The 16,952-nt window shown below is 49.4% G+C and overlaps 1 long non-coding RNA gene across 2 annotated transcripts; it reads right to left on the bottom strand.

Annotated features, from left to right (window-relative positions):
- Nucleotides 1–6,990: 6,990 nt before the first annotated feature.
- LOC129670171 (uncharacterized) lies at nt 6,991–16,254 on the bottom strand. 2 transcript variants are annotated; one of them, XR_008719133.1, is made up of 4 exons: nt 16,197–16,254; nt 15,962–16,034; nt 14,590–14,733; nt 6,991–7,357 (listed from the first exon to the last, which is right to left on the bottom strand). It is a non-coding gene; the product is annotated as an uncharacterized LOC129670171 (long non-coding RNA). The 2 variants fall into 2 exon arrangements; XR_008719134.1 differs by lacking the exon at nt 6,991–7,357 and adding an exon at nt 9,962–10,847.
- Between the last annotated feature and the right edge of the window lie 698 nt (nt 16,255–16,952).

Raw genomic sequence — 16,952 nt, 5'->3', positions numbered from 1 at the left:
AGCCCCTCACTGGGGGATTCTAGGCAGGTGCTCTACCACTGAGCCCCCCCCCGCCCGAGGGGGGGGGGGGGGGGAGGGTAGTTATGTATTCTACCATTGAACTTAATATACACAAACCCCTTAGCTATTTAGATTCAGAAATCAACAGATCAACAGGGGGAGAAGACACAGTTTAGATGTTATTGTCCCTTCTGAAACTCACTGAAACTTGGTTTTTGTGAGATATCAGGAGGTAGAGCCGGTGAGATCTCTAAGAGGTGAATGGTGCTCTGACCTCATGAAGGGATCAATCCTTTCACACATTTACTGGACTAATGGGTCACGGTGTTCGTGGGTTGTCTAGAGAGTGACTCTGAGTGGGACAGACTGCCTGGCTGGGCCTTCTGCATACTCCTCTCATTGTTTACCTTGGATCAGAACTTAAACCCAAACAAACCCTTTCTCTCTGTAACTTAAGTAGTCTGTGGTATTGTGTTACAGGAATGGAAAATGCACAAAGGTTCAGAGCCTGTTACTGAAAAGAATGGTGATTCCGGAAATGATCCTAGGAAGGCCATGGGCACTGTTTGGGACTTGGTGTGTTTTGTTTTGTTTTGAGGCAATGAGAGCCCTACATAATCGTGCCCATCAACTGAGGGGACACTTACAGCTGCGGTTCACAGCAGATGCAGGCTTCAAAGGCTGGAGCTGACATAGAAGAGAGCTTAAGAGTCAAAGCAGACCAGCTGTGGGGGCCCAGACCAGCTGTGGGGGCCCACACCTTTAAGGACAGCACTTGGGAGGCAGAAGCAGGAAGATCTCGGAGAACTAGAAGCCAGCCTCAACTGTGCAGCGAGTTCCAGGTCACACACATGAAAATCATTGGCAGCACCTGAGGAACGACACTCAAGGTCGTTCCTTGAGTGGACACTCTGACCACAGGAGGACACCTACACACATGCACACACAATGCACACTCAAGTTAATCGCTGAGTTAATTTCTAAATTTGAATAGACTTCTTGAGGCTGTGGACCTATAAGAAGCAGGGTCTAGTTGGGTCCTGGAAGGAGCCACCCTCCTCTGACGATTATCAGGCATTTCTCTGTTTCCTGGCCACCATACAGTGAGCAGTTTTCCTCCTCCATCACCCCCTTCCCGGGATGCTCTGCCTCGTCCGGAAACAATGGAGCCCACGGACCTCGGATGGAGACCTCTGAAACCATGAGCAGACTCGGGTCTTTCCACGTTAGTCTGCTATTCTCAGTCGAAAAGCAAAGTCACACAGTTAACCGGCCGGTTGTCCCTGCCTTTCCCCTATTGATTTGTTCTGCATCCACTTCATTCAAAATGAATTAAGACACCAAAGCTCACAAAAAAATGGATTGGGGAATATTTTATCTGTTCTTGTCTAGAGATGGGCTGAAAGGTCGTTTCAAGTAATTATCGCCCTGATAATTGAGCAGATGGCAAACACCAAATCCCTCATCCCCACCTGTCGGCGCCTCTGCAGCTAATTCACTTTCAAGCACGGGCAATTTATTCCGACTAGATTTTATTTCATGATAGCCACTTATACTCCCCACTTTTCAAGGTGCTCAAGGAACTGAATTTCTGAGCAATCTTCACCCCGCAATCTTCTTCCTGCTGGAGCAGTGAAAACCGACATAGCTGCAGACCTGACGCAGACTGCCAGTGACATCATCATCGGGGACAGCTGGTGTGGGGTGACAGAGCACAACCGTGAGCGGTATTTCTCACAGAGTCTCTCTCTGTCTCGGAGACTCCCCAGTTAGGCTTGGCCAGCCAGCCAGAGTGCTGCAGGGATCCTCCTGTCTCCACCTCCCAGCAATGAAATCAGGAGCATATGCCGGCACAATAGCTCTTTACCTATTTGTCCTGGGGAACAAATTCAGATTCTCCTGCTTGTAGAGTGTTCTAGTTTCCATTTTGATGCTGTGATTAAAAAAAAAAAAAAAAGTAACGTAGGTGGGGAAGGGTTTGTTTTATCTTACACTTCCAGGTCACAGGTCACAGTCTATCGCTGAGGGAAATCACGGCAGAAACTTGGAGTGGAAAGCAGGGAGGGGTGCTGCTTGCTGGCTCACAAACTTTCTACACAGCCCCAGGCCCTGTCTGCCTAAAGGATGATGTCCACAGCGGGAGTCTTCCTTAGGGCTTTAAAACTGTGAAGAGACACCATGGCCACGGCAACTCTTACAAAGAAAACATTTACCTGGGGCCGGCTTGTGTTTTCAGGGGTTTAGTCCACCATCATCTTGGTGGGAAGCATGGCAGCATGCGGGCAGACACGGTGCTGGAGAAGGGGCTGAGAGCTCTGCATCTTGATCTGCAGGCAGCAGGAAGAGACAATGAACCACTAGGCTTCCCCTGAGCTTCTGAGACCTCAAAGCCCGCCCCGAGGTGACACACTTCTTCCAACAAAGTCACAGCTACACCAGCAAGGCTGCATCTCCCAATAGTGTCACTCCCCATGAGCCTATGGAGTCCATTTGCCAGCACAGTGGGCTTGGCCGCCCAATGACAATGACCACTCCTATCTAGCCAATTGCCCACTCCAGGCTCTCCACTCAGGAGAGGCTGTGTCAAGCCAACAGCGAACAGTAACCAGGACATGCAGCAAGCATCTCCCCTCATCTTCCTCACTTCTGCCCCTTCCCCTGCAGCTGCCTCCCTCTCTATGCCAAACCGGTCCTCTCCCTCGTGTACATAGCTATCCATGCAGCTGTAACTAAAACAGGAGCAGCAAACTGCGACCGCTGACCTTCGGTCCATCTCTCTCCACTGACCTTCGGTCCCTCTCTCTCCGTGCTCCAGTGACCCAATTCAAATAAAAGCCAAACTCAATGGAAGTCCCCATCCTTAATTTTGCATCCTGACTGCCGCCATTTTCTTTAGCTTTTGTGCCCCGAGTTCAAATGTGGTGTGTGTGTGTACACCTGTATGCTCACGTACGCACACTTCACACACCCACGCACACCCAGAGACCTGTATTCGTGTGGGCATACAAATGCATTGAACATCTTCCCCCCTTTGGGGGCAAAGGGGTCTCTCAGGGAGCTGTTTCGGCGAGGCTGGCTCACCAATAAATAAGCTCTGGAGAGCCAGCTGATTACACCCTCACCCTTCCCTCCCACCCAGGGCTGGGGCTACAGGAGCAGGATACCATGCCCAGCCCATCATTTACATGCACAGCTCCTGGAGATTCAAACTCGGGTCCTCAAGCTTGCATGCAAGGACTTCTCCCCAGCCCACACACAGTGCAAGCCTGTAGAGGTCAGAAGGGGACATCGAATTTCCTTGAATTGGAGTTATACCCGATTGGAGTGTGGGCGCTGGGATCTGAGCTCCGGTCCTCTAGCAGATCGGCGCTCCTAACTGCTTCAGCCTCCAGCTGAGTCCTTTTGCTTGGAATTCTAAGAGAGTCACCCATGCTATGCAAATGCGCTTCTCCCGGGCGGCCAGCCACCCAGTGCGCCTGGTGTAACTCTGTACACAGGCCTTTACATCCAGGGGAAAGTAACAGTCCATTCACTTTGAAGAAGCAAGAGCAGAGACTGCCACGCAACCCATAATCACTGACTTTGATGCCGGTCCAGGCCTGAATATAAGCACCTCTGGTTTAAAGGGGAAGGCAATTAAAAACAGTTGCTGGAATGTTGTTTTTTCCAAGTCAATGAAGTCATTCTGTCAGTCCATAAAAATGACTCACTTTTGAAAGTGTAATTTCGATCCCAAGCAAGAAGGAGGGTCAGGGATTGGCATTCATGGAAAAACAAATCAAAATAAAATAATCAAAACTACTTAGAACTCTCCGTGACTCCACTGACTTTCTAGTTTCATTTTGTCCTTTAATCTACTTTTTAACACATTGGTCCATTTGTTATTCATCCTGCAAACCCAGAATTTTAACCTCTTTTAGTGCTGGACAAGTCCGAATATACTTGGAAAGAAGATAGAGGAATAAAGATTGTTCTTATGACCAGGGCAGAAAATGATAGGGTCTCACTTTTCAGCTTCCGTTGCAGCTAAAGCTTACACGCATGACTAACTCTCTCACACCTGCCTCCTTTTACATGGACTTCTTCCTGGAAATACATAAACAAATATCTACCTTCCGCATGTAAGACACCAACAACAGACCAAAAGCAATGATAACACCAAAGTCCATCTTCAGAAAGAAAAGTGCTTTTCGAGTTCCCTCGAAGAGTGTGGGTGACTCTAAAACAGATGCTTCCAGGCAGAGTCTCAGCCTATAGCGGCTGACAGCCTCAGAGAAGCGGCAGCATGGAGTCCCCGTTTCAGTCACTATCCCATGTTGAATATCATGGTATCTCCCAAGATGACTTGCAGTTATGAGAGGGCAGGAGGAAATAATAGCTGGACTCCACAGTGAGACTCCTATGACCCTCCCTTTCTGTTTTCAACCAGGAAGCGTTCGTAGCTTCCCCACTGTTGTGGTAGAAAGCGGAAAGACAGGACCTCTGTATCTTTCTTTCTGTTCATTTTGTTGCCATGGTGACTGGTCCAAAGTACTCTCTACTTCAAGATGGCAGTGGTTGTATCATGCCATATTGACATACTGTAGGCAGCCATATTGCTAATTGCCACGATGGGATGTCCCCTTGGCCAGTGTGGCTTAAGTCCTCAGCATTGGAGAGCAAAACTCCAAAGCATGTGTACAAAAGATGAGGTTTGGCTGAGAAATGCTCCATTACGATCCTTTTTGGTAATTACCCCAGAGATTATTTGAGAATAATGTATTACAGCCCCACAATTTAGATACTGCGACAGCATTTGTCAAACGCAGTGTTAAGGTCCCGGGTTTCTTTTCATTGGCACTGTGGACCTTCTTGGCCAGGTGCACTATGGGATGCTGAGCAGCATCTGTTGTCTCTAACCAACCATGTGACAGCCCAAGTGTCTGGAGATAGTGCCAAATTGTCCCTCAAGTGGAAAAAAATTGTCCCTCATTGAGACCCACTCACTGCTCTTAGTTCAATCTAAAAATGAGTGTGTGCTCAGTAAACGGGGAGATGCAAATCAGGATAGAATTAGGCACCGCTTCCCCACTGCAGAAACATAAAGCAGGATGATGCCGGCAGATGGCGCCCTGCGGGGCGAGGGCTTCTTCCCGCAGGTGAGGAGCATTTGGGACCAGGGACTTGGGGGACAGTTGGTACTTTCCATTCAAAGTAACAGTGCTCACACCCACTGAGCAAGGATAAGGACCTGAGTGCCGACCCCAGCATCCACATTTAAAAAGCCACACGTGGTGGTGTGAGCTTGTAACCCAGGCCCTGAGGAGGTGGAAGCAGGAGGAAGCTGAGCCTCCACAGCCAGCCAGACTAGCCTACCTGGTGAGTTCCACGCTGCATGTCAGACCTCCAGAAGGTTCTAGCCCTCCACTTCTATGAATGCAGTGTTTTTAGATTCCCCGGGGGTCACGTGGTATTTGGCTCATTTCATTTCCTAAATTTCAACTCTAAATGTCAGAGCGTCGTCCTCTCGGGTCATTCGGGGTCTCTGCCACAGCGTCTTCTGTGTCCTGCTGCTGCGGTGACTTACCCTGACAAACTCGAGGAAGAAAGGGTTTGCTCAGGCTCACAGTCGGAGGACGCACAGTCCATCATGGCGGGGAGGGCAGGCTGACAGGAGCAGGAGGCGGCTGCTCATGTTTCATCCACAGTCAAGGAGCGCAGAGAGCACAAGCTGGTGCTCAGCTTGTCTCCTCCCCTTTTTCATGCAGTCCAGGGTCTGGTGCTAGTCAACATGTTCTCCTGGGGACAAGCCTGGAGGCTCATGTCCCAGGTGGTTAACCATCACAGCCCCCCCCCCCCATGACAGGAATGCCTTTTGTTGTTGTTGTTGTGTGTGTTCTTTGGTTTGGTTTTGTGCAGAGTTGGGGGAAGGTTGCACGGAGTGTGATGGTGAATGCGCACGTGTGTGCATGAGTGGGTGCATCCGTGTGCAGCCACAGTGGCCAGAGGAGGAGACCCTGCCTCAGTCCCTTTAGACGGGGGCCTCCTTCTGAGCCTTAAGCGAGGCTGGCAGCCAACAAGCCACAGTGAGCCTCCAGCATCAGTATCCCTGCCGCAGTTACAAGCAAGTACCAACAAGCCTGGCTCCTCCCGGGTTCTGCGGATTTGAACTCTGGTCCTCAAGCTTGCACAGCAAATGTCCTTACCCACTGACACACACATAAATGAGAAAGCAAATAAAACACAGCGTTTGGAAAGACTTGTTGGCGCTAGTTGGATTTAATTTTATCTTAAAATTTACTGAAATGAGTCCCACGGCTCCAGTATCAAAACCATACCAGAATATACGTTGAAATCCCGTTTCTGTTCTTCCCACGCGTTCTTTTCTGACTCCATTGGTGACCATCTGAAAGGAGCTTCTGGTTTATAATACTGAGGAAGGGGTGTGTGTGTGTGTGTGTGTGTGTGTGTGTGTGTGTGTGTGTGTGTGAATGTTATCAGGGCAGGAGGGAGAAAGTAAGGAAGAGATAGAGGAGATAGAGGGGCTGTGAAATTATCATGTAGTGTAAAATCATACCAAGCATATGAAAGTATCATATCACACGTACGAAAGTACCACACCACACATATGATATTGTCACACATATCATGACAGGCTACTGCTGTGGTTGGTTTGTCTCTGTAACGGAATACCACAGACTGGACAATTTTTAAAGAAAAAAAAAAAAAACCCTTACAGTTCTGGCCCCTGTCGGGCATCGGGTGAGGGCTTTGTGCTAGTGGGAAGCACTCTGCAGAGCCCCAAATCACCACAAGTTGGATAGCTCAGATTCTTTCCTGGGTGTCCAGATACCACAGAAGCTTAGAAAGGCCCATAAAATCAGCCTTCAACTAGGGTGAGAAAATGGATTGTTTAGAATGTATAACATTAGGCAGATTGATAAGCTGTTATTTGAAAATGACAAAATAAAACCGAAGTTGACCACATTTCTCTTTTTACTTTTACTCTTTTTTAAAATATTTATTCATTTATTTCATGTATCTGAGTGTCCTGTGTGCTTATCCACCTGCATTCCAGCAGAGAGCAGCAGATCTCATCACAGATGGCTGTGAGCCACCATGTGGGTGCTGGGAATTGAACTCAGGACCTCTGGAAAAACAGACAGTGCTCTTAACCACTGAGCCATCTCTCCAGCCCACATTTCTCTTTTTGAAATAAATTCCAAGGTGTCTCTACCCTGGTGAGTTGCACCTTCTGTGTCTTCTCAGCCACCAGGGGTATTTGTGCTGTGACGAAGAGCGTGATGGCGATGTGGGAAGGCAGACCGCTCCGTCACACTCCTCGTGTTTCCATGGATACACAGACTACCATTCAGCCCTAAAAAGACAGAACGGGTCTCAGTGCACCTGTGTTAGCATCTGTGTGTGGAGACCAGAAAAAGGCGACATTCTGTTTAGTCGAGGCAAGATCTCTCCCTGAACCTGAGACTCAGTTTTGTTTTGTTTCGGTTGTTGTTTTTGTGGGGTTTTTTTCCTCTGAATTAAGTTGGAAGCCAGAAAGCTTCAGAAACCCTCCTGTCTCTGCCGGCCACTTTGGAGCCGGGGGCATAGATGTGTGCCGCAAGCCCGGCTTTCTCACACGGCTGCTGGGGTCCAAACGCTGGGTCTCAGGACCGAGCAACAAGCTGTGCTGAGACATCTCCCAGCACCCCTTAAAGACTGTGAGCAAACTGAAATCCGTGAACACCTAACATCGTGACATCAGCACGTGATGGAAAGGGTGACGTCACACGCTTTAGAACTTTAACCCTACTTTCTGAGCATTCTAGGCCCACAATACAAAATTGCAAAGAAATCTTCAACTGCGTTTGGTTTTCCTGTTAAAGTAGCGGGTTGATAGCGTTCTCACAAGCAAGCTGATGTGCAGTCTAGAATTTTGCTCCATAAAGGAAGTACGAAGCGTGGGGCTGGGAGGTGGCTCAGCACCTAAGAGCACCTGCTGCTTCTGCAGGGAGCCTGACTTCAGCTCCCAGCACCCCAGCAAGCGGCTCACAGCCGCCTAGCACTCCAGTTCCAAACGACCTGGCGCCGGCTTTTGCCCTCCCTGGGCACCTGCATAGACATACAGGCAGGCAGAACACCAATGTATGTAAAACAGATAGATTATTTTTTAAAAACAAAAGAGCTGGGCATGGTGGCTTACCTTTAATTCCAGCACTCCAGAGGCAGAGGCATGCAGAACCCTGTGAGTTTGAGGCCAGCCTGGTCTACAAAGTGAGTCCAGGACAACCAGGGCTACACAGAGAAACCCTGTCTCAAAAAAAAAAAAAAAAAATATATATATATATATATTTACATATATATTTTATATATATATAAAGTCTTGCTAAAAGAAATATAAACTTAAATTTTAGAATGGTGTGCCAATTATCTAAGATTTTACTCTAAATATTTAAATTTAATTAGAATGACTTGAGCTTAAGTAATTTGTATTTTAAAAGCCGCCCTGGAAGCTGGAGCAGGAGGACTACTGTGAGTTCAAGGCCAGCCTAGGCGGCAGAGAACTCTCCAGGTCAGACTTGGCTACAAAGCAAGGCCCTGTCTCAAAGAAACGACTTGGAAAGCTTTCATCTAGCCCCTACGTGGTGGAGTGGCGTGCTCCCCAGCGCCCGTCCAGAGAGCATTTTTCAAGGTGTCCTTCTGTATTAACTTCTAACTTAATAGCAATGTGATCAGCGCTCAAGGGCCGTGGGAAACCTCTTCCGTGAGATTTATCGAGGCCGCCGTGTGGCCCAGCAGCTGTGTGATTAATGTCTGTGGGTCTCCGTGTGCTGTGCTTTCGACATCGCCAGCGCTGAACTCGGAGTGTGATGCTGGGGTCACGGGGTAGTGCTTGCTTGGCTCCCGTGGTCCTCCTGGCTTTGTGTCTGCAGGTCTTACTGATAACTGAAAGAACTGTAAGGGCGCATTTCTCAGTTTCCTCGGCAGCTTTTGAGGTGTCGAGCTCTGTAGACTTAGGAGCGGTTTCCAGGGCCCCAGTGTTCACAACAGTGCGCCTTCTCGCTAAAAGGAGCTTGTTATGTAGCGACCAAGCCCGCACCGCATTCTGTGTGTGTGTGTGTGTGTCTCCCACTGCCTCCCTCTTCCCTCCCCCCTCCCCTCCCTTCCCCAGCACGTGTATGTGTGTGCACAGTACACGCTAACACACATGCGGGCTGCAGAGCAGCTTCCTCTGTGGTTCCTCCGAGTACTCTGGTTTGGGTTTTGTTTCTCATAACCCAGTGAGTCCAGTTTCTGGTGCCTGCACACACCCAGGCTGCGAAGTTAGGGAGGGACACTGCTTTAGGGAGAACTGACCCTCCCTCCCCAGATGCCATCAGCTGTGGGCAGCTCCTCAGCTAAGGAGAGAGGCTCATTCTCCCTTCCCCACTCTAGGCCTGTGGGCCTGCAGGCTTGATCTTGTGCAGGTCTCGTGCTGGGAACCACAGCTGCTGTGAGTTTATGCAAGCAGCCATCCTGTCGAAACCCTGGTCCTTCCCAACCTCTGGCTCTGAAGATCTCTATGCCGCCTCTTCTGCAGCGGCCCCTGAGCCTTGCAGAACACCTGGGTTTTCTGGAGACAGGGTCTCTCGCTGGCCTGAACCTCTCCTAGTCAGCTAGGCTGGCCAGCCACTCAGCCCCAGGGATCCACTTGTCTCTGTCTTCCCAGAACGCTTTTCTCCTAGTCTAGTTTGCCCCTTCCACCTTACAGATGAACGTCTCTGAGTTTTCATTTTCAAACTCTATGTGTGTTCTGCTTCATAAACCATGCACAAGAATGGAAAATAGAGAAACTACCTTCCCCCACCCCCACCCCAGGAGCAAGCTATAACAGCATCACTGTCTTTCGTAGACAAGGCATGGGTTTTAGGGAAGGGTCCTTTCCTGTCCCTTGCCCACCTCAGGTTTCCCCAGCCAGCCTCAGAGACGACAGAAGGAGAAAAGCAAGTTTTATTTGGAAGAACCTATGGAATCCACTTGTCACGTGAAACGTGGGAACTGCAGGTCCCTCTCCCCTCCTGCCACCATCCCTTTCCATTATCTCACTTGCCATAGTGTCAGACTTAGGACTGAAATTAAAGAGAGACAGAAAGGCCAAGAGAGCCAGGGGCATTAACACAGAGACCCATGGCTGGTTAGCAGGTCGTGGGGAGGGGCTCTCAGTCTTAATCTTCAGGGAGTGATCATAGTTGCTATTGTCAACTTGTTAGGATGTAGACTCATCGGGGAGATGGAGGTGGGTTTCTGGGCGTGCAGATGGGGGACGGCCTTGGTTTAGTTTCCTTATGTGGGAAGAACCACCTTGACCAGGATTCCCAGGTGTATCATTGGAGACCTTGGGCTTAGCACAAGCCCACATCCATTGATTTCTGCTTCTTTCGTGAAGGTGAGATGTCACCAGCCATTTCAAGCTCCTGCTGCCTTGACTTTCCCGCCATGATGGTCTGTACTCTTGAACTGTGAGCTGAAGCAAAAAACTCTTCCTCCCTTGAGTTGCTTTGGTTGGAGTATCTTATCAGAACACAAACAAAGGAGACGAAGACAGAAGCCACGGGGAACTTGGAGCACACGTAACTCTGGTCTCAGCTGCAGCTGCCAGGTTGCAGTCCCAAGGATGTCCACAGCAGTTGGAAGGTATGGACACCAGAGCAACAGTCTTGCAGGTACAGGGGCCAGTGAGGTGGGCAGAACCTCTACAGAGATAGCGAGGGTTCCTACCACCAGGAGGGTGCCGTGCAAGTCTGCCCTGTCCTTTCACCACACGGGCACCAGAAAACCGTTCCTCTGTGCGCTTCAGAGAATCAGAGACAGGATTTGAGCACTCCGTGCTGAAAACGGCACATTTGCAGCCATTGAGGAATTGTAACTACATAAAGCTTTGGAAATAAACGTATACACTCGGGGAGGATAACGTTCGAGATCAAGAGACCCAAATTTGTCAGGTATTGCTTTAGTTTTTCTTGATGGTGCTTAGGATGGTACTCAGAATGCTGCTGCGCATGCTAAGTAAGCACTGTGCCATGAGCCACACCCCAGCCCCTCACTGGGGAATTCTAGGCAGGAGCTCTACCACTGAGCCACACCCCAGCGCTACAATGGGGGATTCTAGGCAGGTGCTCTACCACTGAGCCACACCCCAGCCCCTCCCTGGGGAATTCTAGACAGGTGCTCTACCACTGAACCATGGCCACAGCCCCTCACTGAGGATTCTAGGCAGCTGCTCTACCACTGAGCCACACCCCAGCCCCTCACTGGGGGATTCTAGGCAGGTACTCTACCACTGAGCCACACCCCAGCCCCTCACTGGGGAATTCTAGGCAGGGGCTCTACCACTGAGCCACAACCTCTAGTCTCCTTATGTTTTTCGGTTGTGACATAATAATCTGTATTAGTTACTTTTCTTGTTACTATAACAAAATACCTGCTGGGGGGGTGGAGACCTGAAGAAAGGACTTTATGTTTCTCACAGTTTGAGGGTATGGTCTGTCACCCCCAGAAAGGTACGGCTGGCAGCAAGGGTATGAGACTGCTGGCCACACTGCATCGTAGCCAGAAATCAGAGAGAGATGGATGCTGGTGCTCAGCTCGCTGTCTCCCTTTATTCAGTCGGGGACCCCAGCCTGTGGGATGGCGCCACCCACATCCAGGGTGGAGGTCCCACTTCAGCTGTACAGCTCTGAAAATTCGTCACTGACCCCCCTCCCCACCCCCAGGGAAGGTTTCTCCTAGGCAATCTTGTGCAGTCAAGGGAAAATGAAGATGGTCACGCCATAGGGGTCATGGCTTCAGCCTAGGGCGTCAGTTCTCAGCCTTCCCAGCACTGCCACCCTTTAATGAAGTTCCTCATGCTGTGGTGACCCACAACCATGGAATTACTTCTGTTCCCCCTTTGTAACTGTAATCTTGCTACTGTTAGGAATTATAACGTAAATATTTCAGTCTTGGATGACCCCTATGAAGGGCTCATTCACCCCAAAGGGGTCACAACCCACAGGTTGAGAAGCTGTGGCCTAGACATTCTAGTCCTGCAAACTTGCCCTGCAACTGTGAGGGGACAGTTATTCATGCAAGAAAATTCAGGGATTTTATGGAATTGCTCTTTATAACAGGCCAAAATTTAAATAGCCAAAATGTCGATCAATAGGAGATTCCCTTCATGCCAGCGTAAGTTCTATAGCCATTAAAATTACTCTACACATCAATAATGGCATAGAAAGATGTCCGTGTTAGGAGAAGGAGAAGTCAATATAATACTGATTTTTTTTCTTTCTAAATATAAAGTAAAAGAATTTTATTTTACATGTGTGGGGGTTTTGCCTGTGTGTGTATCTGGGAATCAAACCTCGGTCCTCTGACAGAAGAGCGATGCTCTTTCCCAATGGTTCATCTCTCCAGACCCTTTTTAAAAAGTTTTATTTTTACACAGTCTTTACGTGTCCTGGAATCACCTAAAACTTGCTATACTATGTAACCAAGGATGGTATTGAAGTGTGTGTGTGTGTGTGTGTGTGTGTGTGTGTGTGTGTGTGTGTGTATGTATGTGTGATGTCTCCTGGTATGAAGGTACCTGTGTGTGCAAACGTGAAGGCTGGGCATCAGCACCCTGTGCTGTCTTCAATCACTTTCCACTTATTTTTAGATGATCTGTAACTGACCATGGAACTCACTTATTCGGCTAAACTGGCTGACCAGCAAGCCCCAACAAGCCTGCCTCCACCTCCCCCACGCTGAGATTATAGGTGCGTGTCACCACACTTGACCATGTAGTTATGTGGGTTATGAGGATCCAAACCTGGTTCCCTGTGCTTGTCCATAAGTACTTTACCAGCTGGATTAACTCCCACCACACTTGATTTTCTTTTATTTAGAGAGACGGCTCAGCAGTTAAGAGCACTTACAGCTCTTTCAGAGGACGCAGGTTCAGCTCCCAGAACTGACATGGCCGCTCACAACCCGCTGTGACTTCAGTTCCAGGAGAACATAACGCCCTCTTCCGGCCTTCATGGGTACCAGGCACACACATGGTATACAGACAGACATACAGGGCAAAATACTCACACACATAAAATAAAGTAATTTTTCAATTGGGTACAAGCTGGGCCTGACATTAGTACTTGCGATCTCAGCAGTGAAGAAGCTGAGACAAGAGGGTTGCCCTGAGTTCCAGGCCAGCTCCACGGCATTCGAGGCAGGACAAAGCTACAGACAACTGGCTCTCCCAACCGTGTGCACAACAACACACGGACCTTGAAACTTCTCAGAAAAGGTATTCAGCAAAACGCCAACAACAATGGACAATTAAAGTTATTGGAAATCTATTTGTCTTTATGCTTTTTTGCATTTTGAGTTATTTCTAAAATAAGCATAGAGTCCTATAAAAAATTTTCAAAATGAAGTTCTAAAGAACCCAATGATTTAAAAAAAAAAAAAAAAAACAATTCTATCAGCATTTTGAGGAATAATGGGTCTTTTCTGTTTCGTGGTTTGTATTTTCTCGAAAGCAGTTATCCCCATGGAGCAAGAACAACTTTTCACTTCCTATGTCCTTCCCACCACTCCACGGGGCACACTGCATGGAGTAAGAATCGCATAATGGGTGTTGATTGACAGGGGTATTTAGATGTCGGACTCTGGGGCGATATTATCGATCAGAGCTAAGAGCTAAATTGCATGGCTGAGCTTTGGCCCTACCATCTTAATAACTGAAAACTAAAGCCTTCAAGTCACTGCGTTTTATTATAAACGATTCTGCCTCCTAAGACTCCTTCAACGCTGAAATCTTGCCAGAGGGTTCTTTCTCATCCTCTTGCTTGATAACGGGCAAGTCTTCAAATGTCATCATTATCCCGCAAGTCACAGCGAGAGAGGGCAAGACTGAGCCGAGTTTTCTGGAAAGCCTTGCGTGGACATGTGATCTCCCTGATTCGGGAGCTCAGTCTGTCTAAACGCACGTGGCATTTTGAGCACCCCCATTCATTTGTATCTGACCCTTACTGCTCCGTAACAAACCACAAATCTCAGTAGCGAAGGAAAAACAGCGTGCAGGGCTGAGGAGATGGCTCACTCAGTAGAGCGCTGGCCCCATGTGATGGGCAGCTTGACACAATCTAGAACAATCTGGGAAGAAAGTCTCGACTGAGGTGTCTACCTCAGGTTGGCCTGTGTTTATGTCTGTGGGGAATCGTCTTAACTAAGTGTGGGAAGGCCCAGCCCACCGTGGGTGACGCAATTCCCTAGGCGGGGAATCCTGACCTCCTCAAGGGAGGAGAAACTGAGCTGAGCACAGGCAAGCCAGCCGGAAGCAGGCATCCGGCCACTCACCGCTCTGGGCTGGGCTTGTGTCTGACCAGCTGGAACTGTGGACCTTCTTCACTAACTTCCTTTTCATCCATGTATTTATTATAGCAACAGAATCTGGGACACCAGGCAAACCTTTGAGGCCGAGTCTGACCTTCAGACTCCACGTGGGAAGCCCGGGCATCGTGCCATACACTTGTAATTCCCAGGGCCGGCATCCAGTCTAGCTACATCAGTAAACAAGAGAAGGAAAGAAAAATAGCATGGGCTTACTGGGCTCACATGGGAGTCACAGCTGTCTCAAGGAACCGTACGTTTCCAGCCTCGATCCGCCATCTCCACCTCCAGGATTCGAGCTTACCACAGGGGCTCACTATGGTGGTCCAGGCTTCACAGTCAGCAACTGTTCTGAGGAAGCTGATGTAAGAAAAAAAAATTCAAAGCACATAACACATCTCAAATGTCTCCCCTGTGCTGGTTTGAATAAAAACGTCCCCCTCCCCGTAGGCATAGAGAGCAGCACTGTTAGGAGGTGTGATCTTGTTGGGGGAAGTGTGTCACTGGAGGCGGGCTTTGAGGTTTCCGGTGCTCAAGCCAGGCCCAGCATCCCTCTCTCTTCCTGCTGCCTCCAGATCCGGATGTCGAACTCTCAACTACCTCTCCAGCACCAAGTCTGCCTGCATGCTGCCATGCTTCCTGCCATGAAAATGAACCTCTGAGCTGTAAGCCAGCCCCAATTAAATGTCTTCCTTTATAAGATTTTCTGCGGTCCCAGTGTCTCTTCACAGCAATGAAACACTAAGACATCCTCCATGCCCTGTGTGCTAATTTCTGATGCCTTTGTGTGTGTGTGTGTGTGTGTGTGTGTGTGTGTGTGTGTGTGTGTGTGTGCATATGTGTGTCTGTGTGCTGTTTCTCAGGAGACATCCACCTTATTCTTTGAGGCAGTGTCTCTCACTGGGTCTTGGGTGTCCAGAGCAGATGAGGCTGCCTGGCTCTCGAGAGGCCCAAGGCCCTGCGCATCCCCGCCTCCCCAGCTCTGGGATGAGAAATGTGCCACCATGCCCGGCTTTGTGTGGGGCTTCTGAGCTCCAATAAGACCCTCAAGTGCAGTGGAAGTTTGGGTTTCCTTAAAGACTCGGTTCCGTAACGTAAGTATGTTCTTGCTTTAATCCCAAGTGGGGGATATGAGGCGGCCTTCGTGTGTCCACAGCTGGAAACCGCATCCTGAAGCCCATGGTCTATACCGGCTGATAACTGCCTCATGCGGCTCAGAGGGGTGCAGTCGCTGCCAGTGGTGGTCGGTTTAATTCAGAGGATTCTGGGAGGGTACAGATACTAGAGCAGAGAGAGGAAAAAGACACTCCGAGAAGAAAGAAGGCTGCTGGTTCTGCTGGACTGCTGGGTATCCCGAAGACCGGGATTGATATATTTTCCCAAAGAACCCAACAACCCTAACTAGCCAGAAGTAGCTGAAGAGAGTTCCGCCCCCTCTCCCTTCTAACTTCTTTCTCTCCTCCCTAGGGTCGGGAGATTGGAAGGGAGGTGAAGGATAAGGAACCCCAAGTCAAACAGAGTTTAAAAAGTGTCACCTACATCGATGCTCACACAGCAAGCACCTTGCTAACCGAGCCATCTCTCCTACCTTCAAGGATGCCTCTTTTCCCCCTTTCAAGGTCTTGTGATTCTGGTCACAGCAGATCGTATGTGTTTTCATCCTGGAAGAGGAAGAGGGAGCTCAGGAAAGTCTAGGTCAGGTTCATCCTGTAACACAGTTCTGAACAAAGCATTTCTTGACGGAGCTCCTTGTCTGCTTGCAGAGACAGATGGGGTCTGACATACAGACTCGGGCAGCAAAGCAGGCTGACGGAGACACCAACCTTCACACCCTGTTCCCATCACTCATGGGGCATCTGCAGACCCGAGCGAGGAGTCAGAGTTGTCAACAAAAGCAGACCTCGGATCCCTGAAAGGTAACCTAGGCAACTGTTACCATAACCAACAACGGTGTCTGCACCACAACAGGCGGGAGACCAGTCACGTGCTACCCCAACCGTGTGACTTCCGCTGTTAGCCATCGTTAGCCATCGTCCCTACCACTGAGGGCTGGTGAAGCCAGAGGGAGTCTGTGGGCGTTTCCTAGGCAACAACCAAAAGTCTGAAGCACCCTAGCTTCTTCACACGGAGGCAATATGAAAGAAGTAGCCAGGAACAAGCTACCCCCAAGACCCTCCCCAGTCTTCCCAACAGCGGAGTGCAGGCTCAGGCAGCTCTGGAGCAGGATCCCTCAGAGACAGCCAAGGCACCTCGGACATCTCCGGCAAGTCGCCCGCTGCAGAAAGTAAACTCTTGCCTTGCTTCCTGAGTTTCAGAGTGGTCTCCCCCTGGCCTGTGGGCCTTTGTGAGGTGATGTGAGGGCACAGGGGCCCACAGCGGGATCAGCAGCGGTAAGTGTAAGCATGTAGAGATGCACATGAGCTCTCAACCCGAGCAAACCTCCTTGCAAACGTGCAAACGTCTTTGATGTTCCATGTCTGTCTGTGTGTAGGTCTGTCTAGAGACAGAGTCTCGCTATGTAGCCCAGGCCAGCCTCAGATTCACGATGGTGTGAATCCCCATGGCCAGTGTGTGTGTGT

The sequence above is a fragment of the Psammomys obesus genome, unplaced genomic scaffold (assembly GCF_907164565.1).
Source record: "Psammomys obesus unplaced genomic scaffold, mPsaObe1.curated_primary_1811, whole genome shotgun sequence".
Classification (NCBI taxonomy): domain Eukaryota; kingdom Metazoa; phylum Chordata; class Mammalia; order Rodentia; family Muridae; genus Psammomys; species Psammomys obesus.
Note: the sequence above shows the minus strand (reverse complement) of the source record. Positions and strands in the feature narration are given on the sequence as shown.